Genomic DNA, 14,296 nt, shown 5'->3' on the forward strand with positions numbered 1-14,296 from the left:
AGTTTTTAAGGAAATAAGACTGTTACTTCAGATGTGATGCATAATGGCAAGGCAGTGGTTTTAAGTGGATATGCAGCAGCTCTCCAAACACAACAGTGGTTTTAAGTACATCTTAACAGTGACAGAATGTCTATGTAAATATGCTTGGGCCTAAAAGACAAGATGGGTGGTGAAATATCCCAGGTCTTTATAACTGTTTTCTGGGACAGTTGCGTACCTTGAAAATTACAAACCGATTGGGGGAAAGAATTTCTAAACAAACCTTTAAGCAAATTGTTAAAGTAACATGTCCACCAGTTTGTTACTAATGAAGTCAAAGCAGGGGTGGTGGAGTGGTTTAACAAAACCTTAAAGTCTAAGACTTGGAGATGTATTACAACCAGCAATACCTTTCACTACATTGATGTGTTACCGGAGTTTATAAAGAGTTACATACAGTTCTATGAAAACTTTGATTGTATCAGACCTTTTGATATTAACTCCTCAAATTCTCTGAAAGTATGGAAAATGGTTTATGGAGAAAGTTTTAAAATAAATCAGATTGTTTCCTCTTTTAGAGAAGGCCACTATATCTAAAAAGAAAAAAAAATTTTTCAAAAAGGCTATGAACAAACATTTATCACTGAAATATTCATAGTGGATGAAGCCTTAACCAAGGGACAGAGAACTGTATACCAATTAAAAGATTATGGAGGTGAGACAGTTACTGGATTTTTTTTACCCTGAAGAATTAAAAAGTTAACCCACAACAGGATAGGATTTACAGGATTGAAAAAGGCCTAGGAGAGAAAGAAAGGGTGAGGACAGAAGTGGCTACCGGTGAAATGGTTGGAGTGGCCCGATAAATTTGTTGTATGGAACACATTTTCAACTCTGACATTTAGCTGTAAAAGAAAACAATTATTCCTGTAAAAAGAGGAAAAAATGAATGGGGAGGGGGGGTTATATCACTTTTAGCAATGCCAGCTCTGAGGTTTTTTTGTTTTTTTGTTTTCAGAACAGTAGCTTGAACTTTGCAGTACAGCAGGTTAAGTCCTTGGATCTCGCAGGGGCCTAGGAGGTGGTGATAATAGAAATGCAGTACCCCCACAGCTGGAACAATATCAATAAAGCTACCCTTCTGAAATTGCCTTTGGCGAGAAGAAATGGAGTTTCAACCTGTGACAAGGCTATCACTTGTCCATACCCAAATTACTGGATTATATGAATAATACTATGGCTAATCATTCAGGGGAACTACCAGAGCTGGTTATGAAATATGACCCTGTGGGTACAAAAGTTAGACTTAAATCTTCTGATGTTGCTTATGCTTTTTCTATAGGCAGGAAGCTAGCTAATATATTGGGTTTGGCCCCCAATTGCAGTGTCCAAAAAAGCCCCTTCTCAAGAGACATTACGGGGGTTTCAACTCCTTGTATCTATACACAGACATCGTAGAACACCAGTTTGTGGGGGACTTTATGTTACGCTGCATCCCCATCTGAGGAAGGATCAATGAGTTTGTCACCATTATGTATGATAAACAGCATTATATCACAGTCAGTAAACATTACATCAAAACCATCACCATTGAAATAAAGACAGACCAGAACAGACATCACTTTGCCAAAAGCATAATGACATCATCAAGCTGCACCTACTCCTGGAGAGAGAGAAGGGTTTTTAAAAAACAAAATGCTATATGGACCTGAAAAATTACAGGGACCCAACCATCTACAGAAACTTCACAAAGCATGGGCTGGATAGGCCCTTCCTGATATCATGAGGGGAATGTTCTGTAACCTCATTTAAGAAGGGGGCAGCAATTATTAAACCCCATATAAAAACACACACAAAACATAGCCAAAGATGTAGTAGGCCGGGTCTGCTGAGCTTTTCTGGATAAGGTGGGTGGTTACCCACCTGGCCTTAGACGATCGGCAAGATCTAATGTATATTAAAAGGAGACTTAAGAGAAAGAGAGGTGTGATGCACAGGGTGCCCAAAACCCTTTAAAAAGAAGAACTTTGACATGCAGGGCCAGCCATAAGTGAAAGACCAAGAGAAAACCTGGGAGAAAGAGAAAACACTGTCCATCTGGTAATTAACATGGCTTTTTAATCAACATGGCTTTTGTTCACTGTGGATCTGAAGAGTGCATCAAATTCAAATTTAACTTGTTTCAAATAGCTCCCGCATAGACCAGCATTGAGAAAAGTATATACATTAAGGTACCACCTCTGTTGGCTGTTACAAAGAATGCCCCACTCAGCTTTCTATAGCTGGGAATGTCTTAGATCAGTGGTTTTCAAACTTTTTTTTCTTGTGACCCAGTTGAAGAACATTGTTGATGCCTGTCAAAGTTCCTTCCACACTCTGAACTCTAGGGTACAGATGTGGGGACCTGCATGAAAGACCCCCTAAGCTTATTCTTACCAGCTTAGGTTAAAAACGTCCTCAAGGTACAACCTTTGCCTTGTCCTTGAACCCTATGCTGCCACCACCAAGCGTGTTAGACAAAGAACAGGGAAAGAGCCCACTTGGAGACGTCTTCCCCCCAAAATATCCCCCCAAGCCCTACACCACCTTTCCTGGGGAAGACTTGATAAAAATCCTCACCAGTTTGCATAGGTGAACACAGACCCAAACCTTTGGATCTTAAGAACAATGAAAAAGCAATCAGGATCTTAAAAGAAGAATTTTAATTAAAGAAAAAGTAAAAGAATCACATCTGTAAAATCAGGATGGTAAATACCTTGCAGGGTAATCAGATTCAAAACATAGAGAATCCCTCTTGACAAAACCTTGAGTTACAAAAAGACACAAAAACAGGAATATACATTCCATTCAGTACAACCTATTTTACCAGCCATTTAACAAAAGGAAATCGAACGCATTTCTAGCTAGATTACTTACTAACTTAACAGAAGTTCTGAAGTGTATTCCTGATCTGTTCCCGGCAAAAGCATCACACAGACAGACACAGCCTTTGTTCCCCCTCCCTCCAGCTTTGAAAATGTCTTGTCTCCTCATTGGTCATTTTGGTCAGGTGCCAGTGAGGTTATCTTAGCTTCTTAACCCTTTACAGGTGAAAGGGTTTTGCCTCTGGCTAGGGAGGGATTTTATAGCACTGTGGACAGAAAGGTGGTTACCCTTCCCGTTAGATTTATGACATGCCTGTGACCCAACATAATTATATCTTTTGACTAGAGTTTTCATAAAATCATAATATTGTAATACATTTCCGCTTAACCCACTTTACATAACTAAAACTAGACAAAGCCATTACTTTTAAACAAAACATATAAAGGCGATCTAGTTGAGTTTCACTTCCTTAATGTAACTGGTGGGCCTGTTTGTTCATCATGATCTCGTTCCAGTCAGGATCACAGGATGAAAGGGCTACCTGCATATCAGGTCCATTGTTCAGTCAGCTTCTTTCTTTGGTTTTTAATCTTGTCATAGTTGAAAATCCCACTTCACACATGTAGGTTGTTGCGAAAGGCAGTAACAAGAGCACACTTACTTTACTTAGCAGTGGTTTGTTGCAAGGATAGGTTCCTGGGTTAGTGGTTCCACACAACAAAGCCCGTTGCCAACTGTGTCCACATATCTATTCAGGAGACACCATCATAGGGCCTAATCACATCTGCCACAATATCAGAGGCTCGTTCACCTGCACATCTACCAATGTGATATAAGCCATCATGTAACAGCAAAGCCCCTCTGCCATGTACATTGGTCAAACTGGACAGTCTCTACGTAAAAGAATAAATGGACACAAATCAGACGTCAAGAATTATAACTTTCAAAAACCAGTTGGAGAACACTTCAATCTCTCTGGTCACTCGATTTCTTTTGGCCCAATCCTTTCTTTTGGCCAATTTCTTATGGCCCAATCCTCCAATTTGTCTAGGTCCCTCTGTATCCTATCCCTACCCTCCAGCGTATTTACCACTCCTCCCAGTGTAGTGTCATCTGCAAACTTGCTGAGGGTGCAATCCATGCCATCCTCCAGATCATTAATGAAGATAATGAACAAAACCGGCCCCAGGACTGACCCTTGGGGCACTCCGCTTGATACCAGCTGCTAAGTAGACATGGAGCCATTGATCACTACGCATTGATCCCGATGATGTAGCCAGCTTTCTATCCACCTTATAGTCCATTCATTCAGCCCATACTTCTTTAACGTGCTGGCAAGAATAGTGTGGGAGACGGTATCAAAAGCTTTGCTAAAGTCAAGATACATCACATCCACTGCTTTCCCCTCATCCACAGAACCAGTTATCACAGAAGGCAGTTAGGTTAGTCAGGCATGACTTGCCCTTGGTGAATCCATGCTGACTGTTCCTGATCACTTTCCTCTCCTCTAAGTGCTTCAGAATTGATTCCTTGAGGACCTGCTCCATGATTTTCCCAGGGACTGAGGTGAGGCTCACAGGCCTTTAGTTCCTTGGATCCTCCTTCCCTTTTTTAAAAATGGGCACTACATTAGCCTTTTTCCAGTCATCCTGGACGTCACCTGATCACCATGAATTTTCAAAGATAATGGCCAATGGCTCTGCAATCACATCTGCCAACTCCTTTAGCACCCTCGGATGTAGTGCATCCGGCCCTATGGACTTGTGCTTGTCCAGTTTTTCTAAATAGTCCTGAACCACTTCTTTCTCCACAGAGGGCTGGTCACCTCCTCCCCATTCTGTGCTGCCCAGGGCAGTAGTCTGGGAGCTGACCTTGTTCGTGAAGACAGAGGCAAAAAAAGCATTAAGTACATTAGCTTTTTCCACATCCTCTGTCACTAGGTTGCCTCCCCCATTTAGTGAGGGGCCCACACTTTCCTTGACCTTCTTCTTTGACTTATGAGGAGAGGCTGAGGGAACTGGGATTGTTTAGTCTGCGGAAGAGAAGAATGAGGGGGGATTTGATAGCTGCTTTCAACTACCTGAAAGGGGGTTCCAAAGAGGATGGATCTAGACTGTTCTCAGTGGTAGCTGATGACAGAACAAGGAGTAATGGTCTCAAGTTGCAGTGGGGGAGGTTTAGGTTGGATATTAGGAAAAACGTTTTCACTAGGAGGGTGGTGAAACACTGGAATGCGTTACCTAGGGAGGTGGTGGAATCTCCTTCCTTAGATATTTTTAAGATCAGGCTTGACAAAGCCCTGGCTGGGATGATTTAGTTGGGGATTGGTCCTGCTTTGAGCAGGGGGTTGGACTAGATGTCCTCCTGAGGTCCCTTCCAACCCTGATATTCTATGATTCTATGATTCTTGTTGTTAACATATCTGAAGAAACCCTTCTTGTTACTCTTAACATCCCTTGCTAGCTGCAACTCCAAGTGGGATTTGGCCTTCCTGATTTCACTCCTGCATGCCTGAGCAATATTTTTATACTCCTCCCTGGTCATTTGTCCAGTCTTCCACCTCTGGTAAGCTTCTTTTTTGTGTTTAAGATTAGCAAGGATTTGACTGTTAAGCCAAGCTGGTCGCCTGCCATATTTACTATTCTCTCTGCACGTCAGGGTGGTAGAATGACACTCTGTGTTTTCTTAAGGGACTTTGTCTCTATTTGCCACTGATTTTTGTTTATGGTACAGGGTTGCTGCACTTCTATCTTTTTAGGGATGTTCTCTCCTAAGGCTATGCTATAGTCCAGGACTAGATCTTTCAAACTGTCAAAATTGATCTTTTCGCAGCATGCTACATTCAAGGTAATCCCTTTGACTTTCATGCAGACCTTTCCTTCTGACAGCTTGCACCTGTACATTTTTGTACCATGATGTGTTTCTCTGGTGGGATTTCACTAAATAACCCCCCCCACACACACACACACAGAGGGATTCCAGTCTCCCTCCCATCTTACAAATACCACCAAGTTTGTGTCATGGTATAGGCAACACTCTTGCAACCTGTTTAGCAGGTTCTATAGTTTTAAGTGGGCATAAATGGTGGTGAAACAAGCTATGAAGATGTTTATATTGCCAGACACTGTATAGCATTCTTTTGCATACTTCCAAGAACACGGGCTGTTTCATCATCAATAAACTCAGAAGATGAAACCTCGTAAGTGGGGGGGGGGAATAGATACTGACATAATTTGTGAGGGTCTCTCACAATGTTGGTATTAGACAGGTTGTTCTTTGGTGAAATTTACCCCACAGAGAATTAAAAAACAGTTTTAGCAATTTTTATGATCTCATGTTGGTGGAAATGTGTGACTTTTCTCTGGTAGAAATCATTAATGTACTTCTTTTGTTTTTCTTCATCCATGCATGATTTAGGATATCCTGAAGTCTCTTCTTTCTGATGGAGGTGTAATTTTATGTACTCAAAAAAGAGTTTGTCAGATTTTTCTTCAAAATTCCAAATTTCATATATTTTCACCATCATATAACCCTTTGCTATACCCCTTCAATTCCACAGTGCAACAAATCCCCATGATGGCCCTGTCCTCATAAGTGTGGGTGCATGTCTCCCGCTGCTCAATTTCTGCACAGGTACGGCATAGCAGGAATGTAAGTTTGCCACCCACTCTGATAAGTAACAATGGGGAAAAGGATGTCTTCTGAGGGTCCACTTTAACTTTTGCAATTCCAAAATTATTTGTGAGGGAGCCAAATTTGTCATGAACAATTTTGGAGTGTTCAATATTTTTTGGTTTTATTTACGAAAGGGTACAGACTGATAAAACCATAATTGTGGATTTCTTCACCGGGTTTAGGTTTGTAATACAGGCAAATAGCATTAGTCCTCCCCCCAATAAGAAGATTCTTTGGCATTAGAGGTTCAGTCATTTGGGCTTTGTTTAAGAAATCTGAAAGCTCCCAATCTGTTTCTATCATCACATTCCACCCATGCTCCCAGAAGTTTTGAGTTCATACCCCTGTCTTTTGAGTTAATCAGTTGTGAGCTGTTTCTTATACTAAAAAAACCCTGAAAGTTGTCCCTATCGTAGTGTTCTACGTTTTTTTCACAATAACAAGTGACACAGCCATGGGAAAAACACCCATTTAATTTGTAGGCCATACATTCCCTGTCAATGACAGTGTAACCATCCAGAAAGTAGGGTTCTATCTGTAATTCCCCATCCTGTAATGCATGCAATATCTGAATATTTTCTGTGTGTGTGGTGTACAACAGCCACTGAATAGCTGGAGTCAAATATCTCTTTCTGTCTGTAATAGTTGTCTGGAGAGAGAAGTGTTATGGTGTTGGACTGTAAAAACAGAAACCTACATGTAGCTGTGCAGACAGATGCCAGTTTTATGTACTGGAAATCATCTATAAACAATTTTACCTTTACCTCTCTGAATTTACCAGACTCTTTCCCTGCAACATCTCCCACAGGCGGCGACTTTTCAAACTGCAATAGGTTGCTCGACCCCCGGCTCTTCCCCAAGCCCTGCCCCCATTCCACCCCTTCCAGCAAGGCCCTACCCCCGTCCCACCTCTTCCCACCCCTGCTCCACCCCCATCCCACCTCTTCCCGCCCAGTTCCGCCCCCTCCCCTGAGCATGCCATGTCCCCACTCCTCCCCATCCCTCCCAGCCTCCTTGAATGACACGAAACAGCAGGCAGGAGGCACAGGAAGGGAGTGGGAGGTGCTGATCAGAGGGGCTGCCGGCGGATGCTCAGCACCCACCATTTTTTCCCCATAGGAGCTGCAGCCCCGGAGCACCCACGGAGTCGGTGCCTATTATATCTCCCATTTGTCATTTTCATGATTTCTTCTTTGTACAGGCTGCAGGCCCATGTCAAAATTTTGACATCCTGCTGATAATAATATACAAAGCGCTTTCTGCAAGTCAAATGTCTTATACTGGTTGTCCCAAAACTAGTCTAGATATTCTGCTATTTACCCATCATTCTGTCAATACCATGGTGCCCCACCCCTGACATAGATCCCACATAATTTTGGGTTTTTTTAAGTATTAAAAAAAGATATGGGAAATACCTTCACAACAATCCAACTCCCATCTCCCAGCTGATAAGCTTCATAGTTGAAAAGTTTAGAGTCTATAAAATGAATGCCTAAGGACTTTAACTTTCACGAATACTCGTTTACCATCATGAGTAATCAGTTCTGTAAACATCTTTTCTGTCGGTAATTGTCTAACAACGAAGTGTGCATGTGACAGAATATACTCCTTTATTCACTCCCTACACAGTATTGTAATCATCGTTGTAGAAAGAATGCCTTGTGAGATATCATTTGAAAATTCATAATTTGCTGATGAGTATTGTCTAAAATCTGTGTGGCACCATTATATATGAAGTTATAAGATTCCCCAGTATGATGTTATTAACACATGTTCCAAATCCCAGAGCCCAGGCAGAAGTCAAGTCTGTCTTAAACAAAGGAAGGAATGTGTGCTTTCCTTAATTTGCATTTAAGCAGTAAACAGGGTCATCAAGCAGGGAAAGAAAACAAAGGAAGCTCAAACAGGTGAGGAAAAAGCAGCAGGCAACATCCTTCCCCATAGATGTTTTGTCTCCTGGTACCCAGCTGGAAATGGTTTTCAAGAGGGGGGCTGAAACTATAAAAAGGAGAGACCAATATCCCAAGGCACCCCTTCCTCTCCTCCCGCCCACCTCATTCTCCGCACCTGAGAAGACAAAAGGAAACAGCCATTGGATTCTGCGGGAGCGCTCTTAACCTGAGAGTTTGGTCAGTAATCTCCTGGAGCATGTGGTGAGAGAGTTTTCTTTGCAACTAATATAATTTGTTAAATAGATAAAAGTAAGCATTTTATCTTTATTTTTTTGTAACCATTTCTGACTTTTATATCTCATTACTTGTATTCACTTTAAAATTTATCTCTTTGTAGTTAATAAACTTGTTTTACTGTTTTATGTAGTCCAGTGTATTTAAACTGAAGTGTCTGGGTAACTTTAAGGAAATAAAATGGCATATTATTCCCTTAAACTTAAAGGAATAACAGTCCTAATATATTTGTACTGTTCAGGAGAGGGCAGGGCAGTACAGGACATACATTTCTGGATGTACATTTCTTGAAGATCCAGGGCTGGGGTCACTCTGCAGTATAATCAAGTCTGGTCAGAGCAAGGGTGTAGCTGGCAGGCTGAAGTTACACATAAACACTCAGGGTGTGGCTTGCATACTGGAAGGCTGTTTGTGAACAACCCAAGTGGGAGCTACTACACCAAAACATTGTAAGGCCCCCAAGGTTGCAGGGCAGGGGTGACATAGCCCTCCACTAGTCTGGAATGTGCCCCAGTATGTCACAATGCATCATAGCCTTTTCTGTGTTATGAATGGGTAGTCCTGGAATTATTTTCCAATAAAGGTCTTAAAAAAGCCAGATGTGTTTCTCTCTTAAATTCCCAGAATTTGTCTGGCTTTAGGCACATGCAACCGTGTCTCCTGCATGCATTCAAAATAATAAAATACATACTTTTCTGATAATTCAGACTTTCTAATGTTGTCCATAAAACACAGGTGACTGTCTACATCACCAGAGATCAGGGCTTAATACTGCTTACAGCATCTCAATTTGCATTTGTGCCCTGTGTTCATATGAGATGACACTTGGCACCTAAACTTTAGGACAGGCATTCAACCTAGTTTTCTGATGCCAAGTCTATGTGTCTGTCTAAGCACTGCAATACAGTGTTTACCTGCAATACAGCTAGAGCATTGTCTGCACATGTTGTGATCAAGCAGAGTCGGCACTCAAACCTGCATGTGTGTCTGTGACTATACAGTCTGTAGCAAAGCACAATAATTTCTCAAATCAAAAAGCTTTTCACATCCAGAACCCCAAAATAATGTTCATCATGCAGAAGGCTGAAAAAACTCTCAGGATGCCAACCTGCCATTCCACTTTTTCTGTATAAAGCACCACTTGTATGTTGACTTGTAAATGCTGTTCAAACACTGCTACATGGCTAAGCATGACCTTTTTTTTAATTTGATCACCCCACTTTCTCATGCAGCTTTCTCATTCTGCATCTGAGGGTTTCCCATCAGATCTGACAGCCAAGACACAGATTATTACTGGTGTTAGTTAGGTCTACTAAATACTGTCTCTTTTTATTGATGATTAGACTGTTGGGGATAGAATTTAAACCTATGGCCACCTCCACCCTTGTTTTTTACAGTTGTCACAACAAGGTGTAATATCCCATCAAAATGTCTCTCTCTATTATACTCTATCAGTTTAAAGGTCTGATTTAAGAAATCTTCAGCAGACAAGTCATCCCTGGTTCTTCTTCAAGTAGTGTCCCTATGGGTGTTCTACTGTACAGTAACTCCTCACTTAACGTTGTTTAACAACGGTTAACGTTATTACGTTGCTGATCAATTAGAAAATATACTTGTTTAAAGTTGTGCAATGCTCCCTTATAACATTGTTTGGCAGCGCCTGCTTTGACCACTGCTTGCAGAAAGAGCAGCCCATTGGAGCCAGCTGGTGGGGGCTTGGAACCATGGGAGCCCCCTTATCAGCTCCCCTAAGTTCCCTGTGCGGCTGTCAATTGTCGGGCAATTCAGCAGTCCCTCCCCCCATTGCTGTGTGCTGCTCCTGCCAGCTGCCTTGGAGCTACTCTTGGGAGCTTCCTGCTTGCTGTGCAGAGCGGGGGGGAAGAGGGGTACTAATGTCAGGGTATCCCCCTCCCCCCTCAGAGCAGGGAGGGGACAGGACAGGGCTCAGGACGAAGGGAACTTGCTGGCAGCAGATGCTGTCTCAACTTGCTGATCTACTTTAAAAGGCAGTGTGCTTAGAGTGGGGTCAGCGTACTTAAAGGGGCAATGCGTGTTTCTCTCACACATGGTGTATGTATCTGTCTCTCTTGCTCCCTCTCACACACACACACGGTGTGAGTGTCTGTCTCTCTCTGCCATGCTTTGTCTCCTCCCTCCATTTATGCTGCCTTGTAGAGTGTGAGGCTACATTAACAGCAAAGTGTTAACCCTTGAGGGCTCAGCTGAGTGCTAGTTCATCATTTAGCAGTAAGGCATTCCCCAGGAAATATCCCACCCGTCTGACTCCTCCACCTCAATGAAGCTCCACAATCATCATTGCAGCGAGGAGTTAATATAATTGTATGTGCACCTCTGCACCTCTAATCAGAGATTTTTTGGTAGCAGTGTCCGTTGAGCCTGCTGATGCACTCTTCCTCCCTCATGGTCTGCCACAAGACTATTTATTACTGTGCAGGCGAACCCTCCCTCAGTTCCTCCTCAACTGGCCTTTGGCTTCCAACAGAGCAAGCAGTCCTCCCTTCCTTAGCTGCATCATTACCATAAGTAGTAGTTATTTTTGTTTCTTTTGTTCTCCTTAATAGTTAGTGACGGGTTTCAGAGTGGTAGCCGCGTTAGTCTCTATCAGCAAAAACAACAAGAAGTCCTTGTGGCACCTTAGAGACTAACAAATTTATTTGGGCATAAGCTTTTGTGGGCTAAAACCCACTTCATCAGATGCATGGAGTGGAAAATACAGGAGCAGGTATAAATACATGGAAGGATGGGAGTTGCCTTACCAAGTGTGAGGTCAGTCTAATGAGACAATTCAATTAACAGCAGGATACCAAGGGAGAAAAAATAACTTTTGAAGTGGTAATGAGAGCGGCCCATTTCAGACAGTTGACAAGAAGGTGTGAGTAACAGTAGGGGGAAATTAGTATTGGGGAAATTAGGTTTAGGTTTTGTAATGACCCAACCACTCCCAGTCTTTATTCAGACCTAATCTGATGGTGTCCAGTTTGCAAATTAATTCCAATTCCGCAGTTTCACGGTGGAGTCTGTTTCTGAAGTTTTTGTTGTTGAAGAATTGCCACTTTTAGGTCTGTTATTGAGTGTCCAGAGAGATTGAAGTGTTCTCCTACTGGTTTTTGAATATTATGATTCCTGATGTCAGATTTGTGTCCATTTATTCTTTTGCATATAGACTGTCCGGTTTGGCCAATGTACATGGCAGAGGGGCATTGCTGGCACATGATGGCATATATCATATTGGTAGATGTGCAGGTGAACGAACCCCTGATGGTGTGGCTGATGTGGTTAGGTCCTTGATGGTGTCCCTTGAATAGATATGTGGACAGAGTTGGCACCAGGGTTTGTTGCAGGGTTTGGTTCCTGGTTTGGTGTTTTTGTTGTGTGGTGTGTAGTTGCTGGTGAGTATTTGCTTCAGGTTGGGGCTGTCTGTAAGCGAGGACTGGCCTGTCTCCCAAGGTCTGTGAGAGTGAGGGATCGTCCTTCAGGATAGGTTGTAGATCCTTGATGATTTGCTGGAGAGGTTTTAGTTGGGGGCTGTAGGTGACGGCTAGTGGCGTTCTGTTACTTTCTTTGTTGGGCCTGTCTTGTTGGGCCTGTCTTCTGGCTCTGTCAATCTGTTTCTTCACTTCACAAGGTAGGTATTGTAGTTTTCAGAACGCTTGATAGAGATCCTGTAGGTGTTTGTCTCTGTCTGAGGGATTGGAGCAAATGCGGTTGTATCTTAGAGCTTGGCTGTAGACAATGGATTGTGTGATGTGGTCTGGATGAAAGCTGGAGGTATGTAGGTAAGTATAGAGTTCAATAGGTTTCCGGTATAGGGTGGTGTTTATGTGACCATCACTTATTAGCACTGTTATGTCTAGGAAGTGGACCTCTTGTGTGGACTGGTCCAGGCTGAGGTTGATGGTGGGATGGAAATTGTTGAAATCTTTGTGGAATTCCTCAAGGGCCTCCTTCCCATGGGTCCAGATGAAGAAGATATCATCAGTGTAGCACAAGTAGAGTAGGGGCATAAGGGGACGAGAGCTGAGGAAGTGTTGTTCTAAGTCAGCCATTAAAATGTTGGCATACTGTGCGGCCATGCGGGTACCCATAGCAGTCCCACTGGCTTGAAGGTATAAATTGTCCCCAAATGTGAAATAGTTGTGGGTGAGGACAAAGTCACAAAGTTCAGCCACCAGGTTTGCCATGATGGTATCGGGGATGCTATTCCTCATGGCTTGTAGTCCATCTTTGTGTGGAATGTTGGTGTAGGGGGCTTCTACATCCATAGTGGCTAGGATAGTGTTGTCTGGAAGATCACCAAAGGATTGTAAAAAGAAAAGGAGTACTTGTGGCACCTTAGAGACTAACCAATTTATTTGAGCATAAGCTTTCGTGAGCTACAGCTCACTTCATCGGATGCATTCAGTGGAAAATTAACAATATTGTTGGGTGAGTTAAGGGAACCACTGTTGTGGCCCCTTGTGGCATGTAGGAGTTTAGATAATTTAGTGTCCTTTTTCCTCTGTAGAGAAGCAAAGTGTATGTTGTAAATGGCTTGTCTAGTTTTTGTAAAGACCAGCCATGAGGGAGTTTGTGTGGAAGGTTGGTTTTTGAAGACAGTTTCTAGTTTTGAGAGTTCATTCTTGATTTTCTCCTGTTTGTTGTATAGGATTTTGATGAGGTGGTTCCTCAGTTTCTTTGAGAGTGTGTGACACAATCTCTCAGTATAGTCTGTGTGGTATGTTGATTGTAATGGATTTTTTACCTTTAATCCTTTTGGTATGATGTCCATTTGTTTGCATTTGGAAAGGAAGATGATGTCTGTCTGCATCTACACGAGTTTTTTCATGAAGTTGATCGATTTCCACTTCATATGGCTAAATTCAGTGCCTTGCATGGTGACAGGTTTCAGAGTGGTAGCCGTGTTAGACTGTATCAGCAAAAACAACAAGAAGTCCTTGTGGCACCTTAGAGACTAACAAATTTATTTTGGGCATAAGCTTTCATGGGCTAGAAGCCATTCATCAAATGCATGGAGTGGAAAATACAGGAGCAGGTATAAATACACTCTCATTACCACGTCAAAAGTTATTTTTCCTCCCTCGGTATCCTGCTGTTAATTGAATTGTCTCGTTAGACTGACCTCACACGTGGTAAGGCAACTCCCATCTTTTCATGTATTTATACCTGCTCCTGTATTTCCTGCTCCATGCATCTGATGAAGTGGGTTCTAGCCAATGAAAGCTTATGCCCAAATAAATTTGTTAGTCTTTAATAGTTAGTGTTTCCTTTTTACTCTGTCTGTATTAAAGAAAGAAAAAGAACTTCAGTTTACATTTCCTGCTCCCCCACTCCCCATGTTTAGAAGACACTATGTATTTTCAATTTTAGAAAAAGAAGAAAAGAAGATGAGGAGGAAAGAAGAAATTTCTTCTGCATTCCTCACTGCTAGAGGATGATAGACCCCACCCAGGGGCATGCCCAGCTCCAAGAGGTGCCTCTCCTGCAAGGAGTTGATTCTTTGTGTCTGGTGCCTGGGAGAGTCCCACAGAAGTGCTTCCCCTGCCACAGCTAAAGTTCTAGTCTTGCAGGAA

This window comes from Natator depressus, chromosome 2 (genome assembly GCF_965152275.1).
Source record: "Natator depressus isolate rNatDep1 chromosome 2, rNatDep2.hap1, whole genome shotgun sequence".
NCBI lineage: Eukaryota > Metazoa > Chordata > Testudines > Cheloniidae > Natator > Natator depressus.